Genomic DNA, 18,696 nt, shown 5'->3' on the forward strand with positions numbered 1-18,696 from the left:
GGTTTTTTGTCATGGGACGTAGCACGGTGATAAACACTACTACAAGTAAAACCAGCACAACCCACAGTGACACGGGGCGGAACAAAATCCCCCAGCAGAGCCAAAACTGATGGTTTTCGGCTCAAACTTCCTCCTGCGGCGCTGGTGAGGTCATCGGCGGTGCCCAAGGGGTGCTGAAATGGGCAAAAATGGGTAAAATGGCTTGTAAAAGTCTCCAGCATCCATACGGCCTCATACGGGTGTTCGAGGCAGAAATGGGTAAAAATGGCTATAAAGGACAAAAACGTTCCCATAATAGGGGGGGAAACGGCCTTAAAAGGAAAAGCATCCCCATATTTGCTGCAAAACTGGCCATAAAGGGCAAAAATATCACAGTATGTAGAGGAAATATGGCCAGAAAAAGGAAAATGTGCATATATTTGAGGCAAAAACAGCAAAAAGAGGTAAATCATCCCCATATTTGCTGGAGAAATGCCCACGATGGGAAAAGAAACATCCGTATCTGGAGGAAAGCTTGCCCAAAATGTGAAGAAACGTCAATATTTGGGGTAAAAATGGCTATAAAGAGTGAAATGCCCCTGTATTTAGGGCTGAAGTGTCCATAAAAAGGAATGGTCGTATTTGGGGTAAAGAAGGTGGAAAGGGCAAAAGTTTCCCCAACAGTGCTGCAAAACCAGCCATAAAAGGCAAAAGTGTCCCCATATTTAGAGCCAAACTGGCCAGAAAACGTAAAATCTCGCAATATTTGGGGGAAAATGGGCCGGAAGAGGAAGAACATCAGAAGACTTGCTGGAAAACTTGCCAAAAAAGGTGAAAGTGACCTCACTATGAGGTAAAAACTGGACTTAAAGGGAAAAATATCCCCATATGTAGAGAAAGAGTGTCCGTAAAGGACACGGGAGTCTTCATATTTGGGGTAAAAATGGCCATAAATGGCAAAACACCCTCAGATTTGCTCAAGTAGAGAAAATGACGGTTTTTGTCATGGGATGTAGCACCGTGTAATAAGCACCGTAACCACTACTAGCACCCACGGTGACACAGCAGGGACCAAAATCCCCCGGCAGAGCGGCTGCAGGCAGAGCATCTCGTGCCCCAAAATATCCTGTTTTTGCGGCAAAAAAGACAGCCCCACATTCTGGAAAAAGAAAGGCCATGAAGTGCAAAATTGTTCCCATATTTGGGTCAAAAATGGTCATAAAGGGGGATAGCAGCCCAAAACTTCGTTAAAACGGGTGATAACGAGCAAAAATATCCCTGTAAACAGGCAAGAAGTGACCACAGGGAGCAAAAGATCCCCAGATTTGGGGCAAAATGACAGTAAAAGGGAAAAAATCCTCTGTTGGGTGCTGAAAAGAGCATGGAGGCCCTTATTTAGTTAATTATTTAAATGTGAAAAGTCCATATTTAGGGCAACACTGGCCACTGAATGTGAAGAAATGCCAATTTGGGGGAAAAATGGTCATAAGAGGTGAAAAAAAAAACCATATATAGTGCTACAAGGTCCATTAAAGGTCCATATTTTGGAAAAAGTTGGCCATAAAGTATAAAAACACTCCTATATTTGGGGCAAAACTGGCCATAAAAGGGCAAAAGGCCACAAATGGTGAAGAAGCGCCAATATTTGAGGCAAAAATAACCATAATGGGCAGGGCAACCTAAATATTTGAAGATTCGGTGGCCAAATAAAGGAAATGGTCACAACGGAGCAAAAAGAGTGGGAAAATGGTAAAACATCCCCATATTTGGGGCAGAACTGGCCATGAAGGGCAAACAACCCAACTTTTGGCACGCAAATCACCGTAAGAGGCGAAACGACCCCAAAGTTTTGAGGTGGTCCCGGGGGGACTTGGGGCTCCGGGGACACCACTGGGTTGGTGGCAGATGTCCCAAAACCCGTGTTTCCTGCCCCAAAATGGCATTTGTCCCCCCGGAAAGGCCCCCCCAAGTGCGGCAGCGGTGGGGAGCGGAGCCGGGACCGGAATATGGTTTTTGTCATGGGATGAAGCACTGTGATAACCATAAGCCACGCACGTACCAAACACCCAAGTAACACAAGCACCCACGGTGACACAAAGGGGACCAAAATCCCCCGGCGATGTGGGGCCGCACGCCCGAGCGGCTGCAGGCTGAGCACCTCCCCCTCGTGCCCAAAATACCCCATATTTGCAGCAAAAGTGACCATAAAGGACAAAATATCCCCACATTTGCGGCAAAAAAAAAAAAAAAAGATTTTTTTTTTCAACGTGTTTTCTGCAAAATGGGCCCCATTGGATAAAAGTGTCTCTACTTTTGGGACAAAACTGGTTATAAAGGGCAAAAGTATCCTAATATTTTGAGAAAAATTGTCATTATAGGAAAAACATCCATAAATGCATGGCAGAAAGAACAAAAATTCACAAAATGATCCTATTAGGTGCTGGAATGAAACAAAAAAGGGCAAATTATCCCCATGTTGTAGGCAAATCTTGCCAAAAAGCCTAAGAAATGTCCACTTTTGGTGCAAAAATTGGCCATACAGGGCAAAACACCTCAACCACTGGCATAGAAATGAGAGAAGAAGGGGAAATTCCACATATTTGGAGTAAATCTAGCCATAAAACATAAAATATCCCCATCCTTCTTGGCCAACACTGGCTTTAAAGGGCAAAAAATCTCCATATTTCTTGCAAAAATGTCATTAAAAGGCAAAACATCCCCAAATTTGAAGCAAATATTACAATAAAAAACAAAGGCACCTCCACACTTGAGGAATAACTTGAAAGAAAGGCCAAAGTATTTCCTCATATTTGGGGAAAAATGGTAGTAAGAGGACAAATATTCCTGAATTTCCAGAAAAAAATGACCGCAAATGGTAAAGTGCCAATATTTAAGGCAAAAATGGCTATAAGGAGCACGGGCACCCCAATATGCAGTATAAAAGTGACCATAAAGTGAAAATCATCCACAAATCTGAGTCAGAATTAAGCATAAAGGCAACAAACAGTCCATGGAAGTTGCCAAAATTGGTCATACAGGGTAAAAAATTGGCCATTTGGAGCAAAAGTAGCCAAAAAGGCAACGAAAATCCTATCTGTGTTGGAAAAATGGCCATGGAGGGCAAAACATCTCAACTCTTGGCAAAGAAGTGGCTGGAAGAGGCAAATTTACCCATATTTGGGTAAAAATAGCCATAAAATATGAAATCTCTCCGGACATGTTGACTAAATGACCATCAAGGGCAACATTTTCCTGTATTTTGGGCCAAAATAACCAAAAATGCTCATGTTTGGGGCCAAACTGGTCATAAAGGGTGAAATGTTCCCAGATTTGGAGCCACCATGCCCATCAAGGACATGGAAATCTTCATGTTTGGGACAAAACTGGCCATAAATGGGAAAAATCCCGAGATTTTGAGCCACCGTGGCCATAAAGGGAATGGAAATCCTTGCGTTTGGGACAAAATTGGCCATAAAGGTCAAAAAATCCCCAGTTTTGCTCAAGTAGAGCCGAGCATCGTTTTTGTCATGGGATGTAACACCGTGTAATAAGCACAACAAGCACCAGTACTCACGGTGACACAGAGGGGATCAAAATCCCCCGAAACGTCCCCCAGTGCCACGAAGCTCCACGCCCGAGCGGTCGCAAGCTGAGTTCCTTCCTCCCAAATGGCCCCAAACGGCCCCCAAAAAAGGACAAAAACATCCCTGATTTGGGGGAAGAGTGGCGAGAAAGGGCAAAATATCACGGCGTTCGGGGCAACAGTGATCTTAAACAACATAAAATCTCAGTATTTAGAGAAAAAATAGACATTAAAGGCCAAACATTCACGAATTTGGGGCAAAACAGGAAAAAAAAGTCAAGAGATGCCTATGTGAGGTGTCAATATGTCAATAAAAGGACATTTTGACCCCACTGGGGATAAAATTCACCACAAAAGGCAAAGAAATATCCTTAGTTGAAGCAGAAATGGTCATAAAGGGCAAAACATCCGATTCTTGCCACGGAGATAAAATATCCCCACATTCAGTGGAAAAAAATGGCCACGAAGGGCAAACATCCACATATTTGGTGGCAAATTGACAATAAAAGGCAAAATCATCCCCGTATTTTTTGCAAATATGAACATGAAAGACAAAGACGATTCCATATTTGGCTAAAATGTGCAATAAAGGTCCAAAAGATCCTGGTGTCTGGGGCAAAACTGGCCTTAAGAGGCAACACGGCCCCAAATCTTGGGGAAAATAGGCCAAGAAGTGCAAAAGCATCCAATATTTGGGGCAAAACTGGTCATAAAGGGCAAAACGTCCCCAGATTTGAAGCCACCACGCCCGTCAAAGCCACGGAAATTCTTGTATTTTGGGCATAAAGGGTGAAACTTCCCCAGATTTCGAGCCACCAACCCCATCAAGGGCACGGAAATTCTTGTATTTGGGGCAAAACTGGCCATAAAAGGGCAAAAGGCCCCCAGATTTGCTCGTTGGCCACCAAGAACCATTTTTGTTACGGGATGAAGCACTGTGTGTATCAGCAGCACCCCAAGTACCGCTACCCACGGTGACACAAAAGGGACCAAAATCCCCCCATGTGACCCCAAAGCTGCGGGGCTGCACGCCCGAGCGGCTGCAAGATCAGTTCCTTCCTCTGAAATGGTCCCAAATGGCCCCAAAAAGGAAAAAATATACCATATTTGGAGCTAAAACACCCACAAAGGGCAAAACGTCCACAAGTTTTCTGCAGAGCTTGATTTTAAAGGTAGAGAAAATTCCTAGATTTTCCGCAAAAGGGGCGGTAGTGGGCAAAAGTCTCCCAGTGTTTTGAGATTTGAGAAATATTGGTAAATATTCGAGAAAAAAAAAAAATTATTACAGGAAAAGCATTCACAAATTCATGGCAAAAAAAGAAAAAGAAAAATCACAAAATGTTCCTATTAAGTGCTGGGATGGAAAAAAAAAAAAAAAAAAAGGAAATTATCCCCATGTTTTGGGCAAACCTAGCCACAAAAGTCCTAAGAAATGTCTGAATTGGGTGCAAAATTGGCCATATAGGGCAAAATATCACAACATTTGGCATGAAATTTGGTAGAAAAAGGGAAATTTTCATCTACTTGGGGTAAATCTATCCGTAAGACAAAAAACATCCCAATTCTCTTTGAGCAAATGACCCAAAAGGGGAAAAACACCCCCGTAATTCGGGGTTCAAATGCCTGTAATGGGCAGAGAAGCACTCATCTTTGGGGCAAAAATGGACATAATGGGTAAAACGTGCCAGGATTGGCTCAAAGAGCCCTAAACAACGTTTTTGTCATGGGATGTAGCACCGTGTCATTAGCGTAACCACCAGCACCACGGTGACACAGAGGGGACCAAAATCCCCCGGCGCCCGCCAAAGAGGCCACACGCCTGAGCCACTGCGAGCTGAGCTCCTCCTTTTTCTGCCTAAAATAGCCAAAATATCCCATATTTTCAGCAAAAACATCGCCATAAATACTGCATCTCCGGACACGTTGACCAAAGGACCACCAAGGGCAAAATATCCCTGAATCTGGGTCCAAAACAGTCATAAATGGCAGAAAAATGCTCATGGTTGGGGCCAAACTGGTCCTAAAGGTGAAAAATCCCCAAATTTGGAACCATCATGCCCAAAAAGGACATGTAAATTCTTATATTTTGGGCAAAATTGGCCAAAAGGGGCAAAATATCCCCAAATTTGGAGCCACCATGCCCATCGGGGACATGAAATTCTTATATTTTTTGCAAAACTGGTCATAAAGGGTGAAACGTCCCAAGATTTGGAGCCACGAGAGCCGTAAAGGACATGGAAATTCTTGTATTTTGGGCAAAATTGGCCATAAAGGGTGAAATGTCCCCAGGTTTGGAGCCACCATGGCCATAAAGGACACAAAAATCCTTGTGTTTGGGCAAAATTGGCCATAAAGGGTGAAATGTCTCCAGATCTGGGGCCACCGTGACCATCAAAGACACAAAAATTCTTCTATTTTGGCCATAAAGAGTGAAATGTCCCAAGATTTGGGACATTTTATGGTCCATGAGGGCCATAAAGGACTTGTAAATTCTTATATTTTGGGCAAAACTGGCCACAGAGGTCAAAAAATCCTCAGATTTTCTCAAGTAGAGCAGAATATCAATTTTTGTCATGGGTTGTAGCACCGTGTAACCCAACCAGCAGCACCACCCACGGTGACACAGGGGGGACCAAAATCCCCCAAAGCGTCCCCCGACGCCGCGAAGCTCCACGCCCGAGCGGCCTCAAGCTGATTTCCTTCCTCCCAAAGGGCCCCAAATGGGGAAAAAAAAAAACAACAGGTTTCCTCTAAAAATGTCATCTCAACATTTGTTGCTCGTATGACAACAAAATGCGAAGAGTTCTCCAAATTGGAGCAAAAGTTTGCATTAAAATTCAAAAACATCATCATTTGGGGGTGAAGATGATCATAAAGGGTAAAACATCCCCATAAAGGGCCGAGCGTGGCTGTATTTGGGTCTAAAACGGCCACAAAAGGTAAAAATCCCTGTATTATTGGCAAAACTGGCCATGAAAGGTGATGGCATGCTAATCTGGGAGAAAACTCAGTCTACATGGCAAAACATCATGATATTGGGGGTAAAATGGGCAATAGGAGACAAAACAACCCCAAATTTGCTGCAAACCTGGCCAAAAGAGGCAATACATTCCCACATTTGGGGGAAAATGGCCATAAAAGTGAATAAATGGCCAAATCTGGGACCAAAAAACTGCACTAGGAGTAAAATATTGTAAATTTTAGGGTGAAGCTGACAATAAAAGGCAAGGAATTCCCATATTTGTTGCAAATATGACCACAAAAACCAAACGCATCTCCATACCTGGGGAAGAACTTGCAAGAAAGGTCAAAAGCATCCTTGTGTTTGGGGTAAAAATGGTCATAATATCCATATTTCTGGTTAAAATATCCATAAATGGACTAACAAGACCATATTGGGGTCCACCATGTTCTTAAAAGACAAACAAATGATAATTCTGGTGGGCAAACTGGCCATAAAGGGCAAAAGATCCTTCTGTCTGCTGAGAATAGGGCAATAGAGAGATAAAACTCACTATATTTGGGGTAAAAATAGCAATAAATGGGAAAATACTTCAATTTTTGGAGCCTGAATGCCCACAAAAGGCAGAGAAATGCCCGTATTTGGGATCTAAATGGCCAAAAAGGCAAAAACATTCCCATTTTGGGGGCAGAAATGTCTCTAAATCACAAAACATCTCCATCCTTGGGGCAAAACTACCCAAAAGAGGCAAAATGTGTCGATATTTGGGTAGGTATCAAGACTGGAGGCTTGGTGTAGAAAATCTGGTCCTGGTTCAGGAATTTGGGGCATGGTTCAGGAAATTTGAGCATATTGAGAGAAATTTGAACTCAGAACTAGACTCTGGGCTCGATTAAGAAATTTTGGGCACGGTTCATCAAATTTGGGCACATTGAGAGAAATTTGGACTCAGAACAAGACTGCGGGTTTGGTTCAGGAAATTTGGTTATGGTTCAGTAAATTTGAGCATATTGAAAGAAATTTAAACTCAGACCAAAACTGCGGGTTTGGTTCAGTAAATTTAGGCATGGTTCAGTAAATTTGAGCATATTGAGAGAAATTTGATGAGCTTTGGCTCCGTGCAGGAAATTTGGGTTGGGTGCAGGAAATTTAGACATGGTTCAGCAAATTTGAGCATGTTGAGAGAAATTTAGACATAGAACAAGACTGTGGGCACGGTTCAGTAAATTTGGGCAGGGTTCAGTAAATTTGAGAATACTGAGAGAAATTTAAACTCAGACCAAAACTGCGGGTTCAGTTCAGGAAGTTTGGGCATGGTTCAGTAAATTTGAGAATACTGAGAGAAATTTAAACTCAGACCAAAACTGTGGGCTCAGTTAAGAAAGTTTGGGCCTGGTTCAGTAAATTTGGGCCTGGTTCAGTAAATTTGGGCATGGTTCAGTAAATTTGAGAATACTGAGAGAAATTTAAACTCAGACCAAAACTGTGGGCTCAGTTCAGAAAGTTTGGGCACGGTTCAGTAAATTTGAGCATATTGAGAGAAATTTGAACTCAGACCAAAACTTTGGGCTCAGTTCAGAAAATTTGGGCCTGGTTCAGTAAATTTGAGCATATTGAGAGAAATTTGAACTCAGACCAAAACTGTGGGCTCAGTTCAGAAAGTTTGGGCACGGTTCAGTAAATTTGAGCATATTGAGAGAAATTTGAACTCAGACCAAAACTTTGGGCTCAGTTCAGAAAGTTTGGGCCTGGTTCAGTAAATTTGGGCCTGGTTCAGTAAATTTGGGCACGGTTCAGTAAATTTGAGAATGCTGAGAGAAATTTAAACTCAGACCAAAACTGTGGGTTCAGTTCAGAAAGTTTGGGCACAGTTCAGTAAATTTGAGCATATTGAGAGAAATTTGAACTCAGACCAAAACTTTGGGCTCAGTTCAGAAAGTTTGGGCCTGGTTCAGTAAATTTGGGCCTGGTTCAGTAAATTTGAGCATATTGAGAGAAATTTGAACTCAGACCAAAACTGTGGGCTCAGTTAAGAAAGTTTGGGCCTGGTTCAGTAAATTTGGGCCTGGTTCAGTAAATTTGGGCACGGTTCAGTAAATTTGAGCATATTGAGAGAAATTTGAACTCAGACCAAAACTTTGGGCTCAGTTCAGAAAATTTGGGCCTGGTTCAGTAAATTTGAGCATATTGAGAGAAATTTGAACTCAGACCAAAACTGTGGGCTCAGTTCAGAAAGTTTGGGCATGGTTCAGTAAATTTGAGCATATTGAGAGAAATTTGAACTCAGACCAAAACTTTGGGCTCAGTTCAGAAAGTTTGGGCATGGCTCAGTAAATTTGGGCCTGGTTCAGTAAATTTGAGCATATTGAGAGAAATTTGAAGACTGTTGGCTCAGTGCAGGAAATTTGGGTTAGGTGCAGGAAATTTAGACATGGTTCAGCAAATTTGAGCATGTTGAGAGAAATTTAGACGTAGAACAAGATTGTGGGCACGGTTCAGTAAATTTGGGCAGGGTTCAGTAAATTTGAGCATACTGAGAGAAATTTAAACTCAGACCAAAACTGCGGGTTCAGTTCAGGAAGTTTGGGCATGGTTCAGTAAATTTGAGAATACTGAGAGAAATTTAAACTCAGACCAAGACTGCGGATTTCGTTCAGGAAATTTGGGCCTGGTTCAGTAAATTTGAGCATATTGAGAGAAATTTGAACTCAGACCAAAACTGTGGGCTCAGTTAAGAAAGTTTGGGCCTGGTTCAGTAAATTTGGGCCTGGTTCAGTAAATTTGGGCACGGTTCAGTAAATTTGAAAATACTGAGAGAAATTTGAACTCAGACCAAAACTGTGGGCTCAGTTAAGAAAGTTTGGGCACGGTTCAGTAAATTTGGGCCTGGTTCAGTAAATTTGAGCATATTGAGAGAAATTTGAAGACCGTTGGCTCAGTGCAGGAAATTTGGGTTAGGTGCAGGAAATTTAGACATGGTTCAGCAAATCTGAGCATGTTGAGAGAAATTTAGACTTAGAACAAGACTGTGGGCACGGTTCAGTAAATTTGGGCAGGGTTCAGTAAATTTGAGCATACTGAGAGAAATTTAAACTCAGACCAAAACTGTGGGTTCAGTTCAGGAAGTTTGGGCATGGTCCAGTAAATTTGAGAATACTGAGAGAAATTTAAACTCAGACCAAGACTGCGGGTTTCGTTCAGGAAATTTGGGCACAGTTCAGTAAATTTGAGCATATTGAGAGAAATTTGAACTCAGACCAAAACTGCGGGTTCAGTTAAGAAAGTTTGGGCCTGGTTCAGGAAATTTGGGCACGGTTCAGTAAATTTGAGAATACTGAGAGAAATTTAAACTCAGACCAAAACTGCAGGTTTCGTTCAGGAAATTTGGTTATGGTTCAGTAAATTTGGACATACTGAGAGAAATTTGAACTCAGACCAAAATTTTGGGCTCAGTTAAGAAAGTTTGGGCACGGTTCAGTAAATTTGGGCATGGTTCAGCAAATTAGAGCATACTGAAAGAAATTTAAACTCAGACCAAAACTGTGGGTTCAGTTCAGGAAGTTTGGGCACGGTTCAGTAAATTTGGGCATGGCTCAGTAAATCTGAGTGTGTTGCAAAAAATGTAAACTCAGACCAAACCTTGGGGTTCATTTCAGGAAGTTTGGCTATGGTTCAGTAAATTTGAGCATATTGAGAGAAATTTGAACTCAGACCAAAATTGCGGGTTTGGTTCCGGAAATTTGGTCTCGGTTCATCAAATGTGGGCAAACTGTGAGAAATTTGGACTCAGAGCAGGACTGTGGGCATGGTTCAGTAATTTTGGGCGCTGTTGAGGAAACTTGGGCACGGTTCAGTAAATTTTGGGTGGTATTGAGGAAACTCGGACATGGTTCAGTAAATTTTGGGTGGTATTGAGGGAACTCGGACATGGTTCAGTAAATTTTGGGTGGTATTGAGGAAACTTGGGCACGGTTCAGTAAATTTGGGTGCTGTTGAGGAAATTTGGGCACGGTGCAGTAAATTTGGGTGCTGTTGAGGAAATTTGGGCACGGTGCAGTAAATTCGGGTGCTGTTGAGGAAACTTGGGCATGGTTCAGTAAATCCGGGTTCTGTTGAGGAAACTTGGGCACGGTTCAGTAAATCTGAACACGTAGCGAAAAATTCAACCTCAAACCAAGACCGTGGAGGAAATTTGGGCACGGTTCATGAGGCTCGGGCACGGTGCAAGGTTCTGGGCACGCTTGGAACTCCAGATGGGCAGATATCGCCGCGGTGGGTTTTGTGACAGCCGTGCACGGGCTCTGAGCCACCGTGACCAGTGCTTTTCGCGCAGTAGTAGGTGGCGGTGTCTTCGGCCTTGAGGCTGTTCATCTGCAGGGTGAGCGTGCTCTGCCCGTCGTTCCTGGAGATGGTGAAGCGTCCCTTCACCGCCGACGCGTAGTATGTGCTACTACCACCGCTGTTAATACCCGCGACGTATTCGAGCGCCTTCCCGGGTGCCTGTCGCACCCAGTTCATGCTGAAGCTGCTGAAGGTGTATCCGGAGCCCTTGCAGACCAGGGTCAGGGACCCCCCGGGCTTCACGAGGCCCCCTCCGGACTCGTCCAACGTCGCGGCCGCCCGCAGCCCTGGGGAGGAAGGACAGAGAGCGGTGGGCTCAGCCGCACGGCACGGGCCCCCGCACGGCCGTGGGGAGCCGGGGCCGCCGGCAGCCTCCGCGGGACCGGGCCCTACCTGGGACGGCGGCCAGGAGGAGGAGGAGGAGGGCGAAGGCGTGAGGACTCATGGTGGGCAGGGGAAGGGGGAGCCGGGTGCTGTGGGGCTGCTGGGGACGGGCGTATTTGAAGGCGCCCGGAGGGGGTATTTGCATGGGGAGCGGGCTCCAAGGCGGGGGGGTCGGTTTCGTGGGGAGGGGCCGGGACCGGGTTTCGCGCCACGCTCGTTAGCGGCGCGCATCGAGATGTTTAATTACCATCCTTGATTGGCGCCCGGCAGTTGAGCGCATTGATTCGTTTCATTGCGCTCTCTGCCATGCGTTAATTGGGCGCGCTGAGTTGTTTAATTGCCGGCCTTGGCATGGACTCATCGTGTTCCATTGTTATTTCATTGCATTCCCTACCATATCCTAATTAATTGGGTGCATTTAATTCTTTAATTGCAATATTTGACATGAATTTATCATGTTTCCTCATTGAATTATTTAATTTTAATCTCCATTATGACTCTAATTGAGCACACTTAATTATTTCGTTGCAATGTTCAACATAAACTCATCGTGTTCCCTTGTTGACTTCTTTCATTGCATTCCCTACCATGTTCTAATTAATTGTGTGTGCTTAATTATTTAATTGCATTCTTTGACAGGAACTTATCATGTTTCCACATTGAGTTATTTTATTACATTAACTACAATGGACTCATTAATTGGGACCATTGACTTATTGCATTGTAATCTTTGATGAACTCTCATTGTTTTTCTTCGTTGACTTATTTAATTGTAATTTCAACTATACAATCACTAATTGAGTGCACAGAATTATTTAATTGCAATCTTTGACATGAACTCATTGCCTTTCCTCGTTATTTTGTTGTAATCTTCACCGTGCTCTCGTTAATTGGGTGCACCTAATTATTTCCTTGCCATGTTTGACATGAACTCATCATTTTTGTGCATGGGGTTATCCCACACCAATCCCCACCATCTTCTCATTACTTTTGTGCACTGGATTAATTAATTAATTGCAATCATTTCAGCATGCTCATTGCTTGTGTGCATTACTCCGTTGCATCCACTGCCTGATGAGTTAATTAATTGCAGCCTCATCAGCGCCCTCATCCTGTGCACACGTCAAATTGCAGAGTCTCAGAGCGGGTTTTTTAATTTCGGTCTCTGCACAGAGCTAATTGCAGGTGTGCAGGAAGATTTTTAATTGCAATCAGGAGCTCATCACCTACGTGGAATGAATTATTTAATTGCAACCTCTTCCATGCAATCATCACTTACAGACCTTTAATTATTTAATTGCAATCTCTGTAGCCTGCTCATCAATTATGGAGAATCAATTATTTAATTATAATTTCCCCCATGCACTAATGGATAATGAATTATTTAATTGCAATCTCCTTTATGTAATCAACACTTATTGGGAACAAATTACTTAATTACTTTTTTTTTTTTCCCCCCACGTAATCATTACTCAAGGACTTGGAATTGTCTAATTGCAAACTCTGGGATCTGCTCATCACTTAATTATTTAACCATTTATTTATTTATTTATTTAAGCATTCAAACATTTAACCATTTAATAAATATATCATTTATTTATTTATTTATTTATTTATTTATTTATTTATTTTATTGTTTGATTATTTAATTATTCGATTATTTAATTATTCATTTATTTAATTATTTGATTGCAGTTTTCACCATGTAATCATCACATATTGAGAATGAATTATTTAATTGTGATTTCTCCCATGCAATCATCACTTATGGACGTGGAATTATTTAATTGCAATTTCTCCCATCCAGTTATCACTTATGGAAACTTAATTATTTAATTGCAATCTCTGTGATATGCTCATTAATTATGGAGACTCAATTGTTTAATTCCAATTTCTCCCATGCAATTATCACTTATGGACATGTAATTAATTAATTGCAATCTTTCCCATGCAATTATCATTTATGGATGTGTAATCAATTAATTACAATCTCTCCCATCACCTCATCATCACTTAAGGGCACTGAGTTATTTAATTGCAATCTCTCCCATACAATTATCACTCGTGGAAGTGTAATTAATTAATTGCAATATTTATGGACGTGTAATCAATTAATTTATGGATGTGTAATCAATTAATTACAATTAATTGTGTGTAATCAATTAATTACAATCTCTCCCATCACGTCATCATCACTTATGGACATTGAATTGTTTAATTGCAATCCCTCCCATGCACTCATCACTCATGGATATTGAATTATTTAATTACAATCTCTCCCATGTGATTATCACTTATGGACGTGTAATTAATTAATTGCAATCTCTCCCATGCAGCCTCCTCCCCTAAAATCTTCCCGGCAAGCTCCACGCTCCCTGCACGGAGCTTTTGTGCCCACGGCGCCTCCCCGCCCCCGGCCCCAGGTGTGGAGGCAAAAAATGGGTCCAGAAAACAGAAAGCGGCCACGTTTCGGGGCTGCTCCAGCTGCTGAGGTTTCAGGCAGTACCAAAATAACTCGTTTTCTGCCCAGAAATAGCCCCCGCGCAGACACCTGGCTGGCCGCGCTTGGGTGGGCGCCCGAGGCAGCGCCGAAGGTCTCAGCAAAAACTTCTCAAACTGGGGGTTTCCAGCCCAGAAGTGGGATGACATTCCCACATTTTGGACTCAGCTGGCCCAAAGATGTTAAAAATATATCTGTATTGTGAAAAAAATGGGAAAAAGAGGAAAAAAATCCATGCGATAGGTGTGTAAATGGCAAGAATAACAAAAAACATCCAATTTTGATGAAAATTAGTGTTAAAAAGTAGGAATTGTGTATTATTTGAATCAAAAAATATCAATAAAAGGCAAAGAACCCCCATCATGGGGCCACAATGCCCCGCAGAATGAGTCAAATACTCGTGTTTTGTGGCAAAGAAGGCATGTAGAGCCAAACACAACCATATTTGGGGCAAAAATAGACATGGAAGGGCAAAAAATGCCCCTACTGAGGCCAATAGGCAACGTGTCCCTCTCTTTGGGGCAAAAACGATTGGAAATGGGAAAACACTTTTATTTTTGGAGTCTGGATGCTCAGAAAAATGCCTGTATTTGGGGTCCAAATGGACAAAGGGGCAAAAGTGTTCCCATCTTTGGGGCAAATTCCCTGAGCTCAAATTCCCTTCAGTGAACCTAAATTCCCTTCTCTGAGCCCAAATTCTCTCCACTGAGCCCAAATTCCCTTCACTGAACCCAAAGTCTCTTCGCTAAGCTCAAATTCCCTTCTCTGAGCCCAATTTCCCTTAACTGAACCCAAATCCCCTACTTTGACTCCAACACCTTGCACCAAGCCCAAACCCAGGCTCTCCCCATTGACTCGATGGCCACTTTTCACCCATGAGTTTGGGCCCATATATTGAGTTTTGAGGCAAATATGGAGATGCTTTTGCTTTGGACACATTTTTTTTTACCAAAACACATGAACATTTTGGTCCTTTATGGTACTTTCTTGCAGCGACCACCACAGAATGGGTTAAATCTGCCCAGATTCGGCTCCAGCTGGGCCTTTTTATGTTCACCCAGCGATGGCCGGGCGATGACTCTGCTCCTCCAGGTCCCCCCAGGGCTGCGGGTGGCCGCGACGTTGGACGAGTCCGGAGGGGGCCTCGTGAAGCCCGGGGGGTCCCTGACCCTGGTCTGCAAGGGCTCCGGCTTCACCTTCAGCAGCTACCAAATGCACTGGGTGCGACAGGCGCCCGGAAAGGGGCTCGAGTGGGTTGCTACTATTAACAACGATGGTAGTAGCACATACTACGCGCCGGCGGTGAAGGGACGCTTCACCATCTCCAGGAACGACGGGCAGAGCACGCTCACCCTGCAGATGAACAGCCTCAAGGCCGAAGACACCGCCACCTACTACTGCGCGAAAGGTGCTAGTAGTGGTTGTGGTACTGCTGCTAGTGGGATTGATGGTGCTGCTGGTGCTGGAGCTGCCGGTGATATTGGTTGTGGAACTGCTCATGAATACGGTGTTGATGATGGTCTTTGTGATGTTCATGACGGTGTTGGTGATGTGAATACTGTCAGCCATCAACACCACCAGCACTATCACCACTCCAACCACTACCACCATGCTCCCTCACATCGTCATGTCTAGAATCACCATCGCTACTAACTCCTCCGTCAGCATCACAATCACCATCAGCACCACCAGCACCACCAGCAGCACTACCAGCACATCCCATGGCGTAGCTGCTGAGTCATAGCCGGAGCCCTTGCAGACCACGGTCAGGGATCCCCCACGCTGATCCCCCCACTCTCTGTCCTTACCCACAGGGCTGCGGGCGGTTGAGACATTGGCCTCGTGAAGCCCGGGGTGTCCCTGACCCTGGTCTGCAAGGGCTCCGGATACACCTTCAGCAGCTACGCCATGGAGTGGGTGCGACAGGCGCCTGGGAAGGCGCTCGAGTTTGTCGCGCTTATTAACAGCGGTGGCAGTAGCACATACTACGCGCCGGCGGTGAAGGGACGCTTCACCATCTCCAGGAGCTACTGGTACAGCACGGCCACCCTGCAGATGAACAGTGTCAAGGCCAACGACACCGCCATCTACTACTGCACGAAAGGTGCTGGTAGTGGTGGTGGTGCTGAAGAGACTGCTGGTGCTGCTGGTGCTGCTGGTGCTGCTGGTGCTGCTGGTGATGTTGACGGTGATTCTGGTTGCCATGATGCTGTTGGTGATGTTAATCGTGTTGTTAATCGCGTCGTCATGTAATCACCGGGATTGGCCCACCACGGAGAGCAGCCTCGCGAGGCCTTTTCCGGGTCTCTCAGCACCTGCGGGTCCTGAGGGAGCCAACGGCCTCATTGACGGTTGGGACCGGTGGATGTCCAGATCCAGTGTTCCTTGTCTTGGTTCTCTCCCAGCACGGGAACACCTCCCTTTCTCCAGGCTTACTCCGTGGCATTCCTGAAGGCCGGTCTTGCTGGAGAAGGCCGAGGTGAAGGAGGCATTCGGACCTCAGCCTTCTCCACACCCCGCCCCATCAGGTCCCGGCCTCCTTCAGCAGCGAGCCAACGTTCTCCCGGTCCTCCTTTTGTCACCAATGTCCTCACAGAAGACCTTCGCATCGTCCTTGTCATCCCTGACCGCTCCAGCGGGCCATTTGGGTTCCCAGCTTCATGCTGGGATGCTCAGACAACAGCTCGGTGTTCCTCCCACGTACTTCCACCCCCCTGTAGGCTGCCTTTTGTGTGCAACTTGGCCCAGGAGCTCCACGTTCCTCCGTGCGGACCTCCTGGCATCGTTGCCTGACTCTCTCTTTGCAGCGACGCACGGCTGCCGAGCTTGGAGGAGGTGACCCTCGAGGATCTCCGTCAATGAAACCAGCACCAGGAGCAGCAGCAGCACCACCGTTGTCTCTCGCGCAGTAGTAGGTGGCGGTGTCTTCGGCCTTGAGGCTGTTCATCACGAGGGTGGCCGTGCTCTGCCCATTGTTCCTGGAGATGGTGAAGCGTCCCTGCACCGCCGGCGCGTAGCTTGTGTAACCACCATTGCTGCTAATAAGCGCGATGTCTTCGAGCCCCTTCCTGGGCGCCTCTTGCAACCAGTGCATTTGGTAGCTGCTGAAGGTGAAGCCGGAGGCCTTGCAGACCAGGGTCAGGGACCCCCCGGGCTTCACGAGGCCCCCTCCGGACTCGTCCAACGTCTCGGCCGCCTGCAGCCCTGGGGAGGAAGGACAGAGAGCGGTGGGCTCAGCCTGGGGGGTCCAGAGTTCTTGGCAGGGAACGGAAGGAAATAACTCAACAAGGAAACACGATGAGCGCTCCTGAAATGGAGCAAGGAAATAATTCAAGGAGCCCAATTAACAACCCCATTGTGGAGAACGCAATGAAAGAAGTCAAGTCAACGAAATAACTCAGGGCCATGAAGTAACTCAGTGCAATGAAATAACTCAGGGCAATGAAATGCCCCAAGGAGGAAACGCGATGAACGCTCCTCCAGGGGCCTTCAAATGCGCCCATCCCCAGCGTCCCCACAGCACCCGGCGCCCCCTTCCCCTACCCACCATGAGTCCTCACGCCTTCGCCCTCCTCCTCCTCCTCCTGGCCGCCGTCCCAGGTAGGGCCCGGTCCTGCGGAGTCTGCAGGCGGCCCCGGCTCCCCACGGCCGTGCGGGGGCCCGTGCCGTGCGGCTGAGCCCACCGCTCTCTGTCCTTCCTCCCCAGGGCTGCGGGCGGCCGCGACGTTGGACGAGTCCGGAGGGGGCCTCGTGAAGCCCGGGGGGTCCCTGACCCTGGTCTGCAAGGGCTCCGGCTTCACCTTCAGCAGCTACTGCATGTATTGGGTGCGACAGGCACCTGGGAAGGGGCTTGAATACGTCGCAGCTATTAACAGTGGTGGTGGCACATTCTACGCGTCGGCGGTGCAGGGACGCTTCACCATCTCCAAGAACAACGGGCAGAGCACGGCCACCCTCGTGATGAACAACCTCAAGGCCGAAGACACCGCCACCTACTACTGCGCGAGAAGTTACGCTTGTAGTGGTTGTACTGCTCTTGGTTGGATTGATGGTGCTGCTGGCACTGCTGGCCTCATCCACGGCCCATGGAAAGGTCCCGACACAACTCGTCCCGGCACCGCCGGCGTCTAGGCTGTGCTACCACTGCTCATAGCGGGTTCGTGATGTGCTACCATCGCTCTGAATACCCGCAACACACTCGAGCCCCTTCCCGGGTGCCTGTCGCACCCAATACATGCTGTAGCTGCTGAAGGTGAAGCCGGAGCCCTTGCAGACCAGGGTCAGGGACCCCCTGGGCTGATCCCACCTCTTTCTGTCCTTCCTCCCCAGTGCTGCGGGCGGCCGCGACGTTGGACGAGTCCGGAGGGGCCTCATGAAGCCGGGGGGGGCCCGGACCCTGGTCTGTAAGGGCTCCGGCTTCACCTTCAGCAGCTTCAGCATGGGATGGATGCGAGAGGCGCCCGAGAAAGCGCTCGAGTTGGTGGCGAGTATTGACAGCGAGGGTGGTAGCACATGGTACTTGCCGGCCGTGGAGGGACGCTTCACCCTCTCCAGGAGCAACTGGTACAGCACGCTTACCCTGCAGATGAACAGCCTCAAGGCCGAAGACACCGCCACCTACTACTGCGCGAAAAGTGCTTACGGTGGTTGTGGTGCTGCTGAAAATATTGATGGTGCTGTTGGTACCGGTGCTGCTCTTGGTGTTGGTTGTGGTGCTGGTCATGGTGATGGTGCTGGAGTTTTTAAGACTGTCAGCCGTCAACAGCACCAGCGCTCTCACCACCCCAACCACCAGCAGCTCTCGCGTAGTGGTAGGTGGCGGTGTCTTCGGCCTTGAGGCTGGTCATCACGAGGGTGAGCGTGCTCTACCAGTTGCTCCTGGAGATGGTGAAGCGTCCCTGCACCGCCAGCGCGTAGTATGTGCCACTACCATCCTTGCTAATATCT

General features: G+C 46.4%; 2 gene segments (V, D, J or C); one reads left to right on the top strand and one right to left on the bottom strand.

The window, feature by feature from the left end:
- Window positions 1-10,712: 10,712 nt before the first annotated feature.
- Window positions 10,713-11,395, bottom strand: LOC310888358 (Ig heavy chain V region 914-like). The segment is given in 2 exons: window positions 11,259-11,395; window positions 10,713-11,152 (listed from the first exon to the last, which is right to left on the bottom strand).
- A 5,823-nt stretch (window positions 11,396-17,218) lies between these two features.
- Window positions 17,219-17,895, top strand: LOC310888357 (Ig heavy chain V region 914-like). The segment is given in 2 exons: window positions 17,219-17,349; window positions 17,456-17,895.
- Window positions 17,896-18,696: the final 801 nt, after the last annotated feature.

This window comes from Anser anser, assembly GCF_964211835.1.
Source record: "Anser anser genome assembly, chromosome: 34".
Taxonomy (NCBI): domain Eukaryota; kingdom Metazoa; phylum Chordata; class Aves; order Anseriformes; family Anatidae; genus Anser; species Anser anser.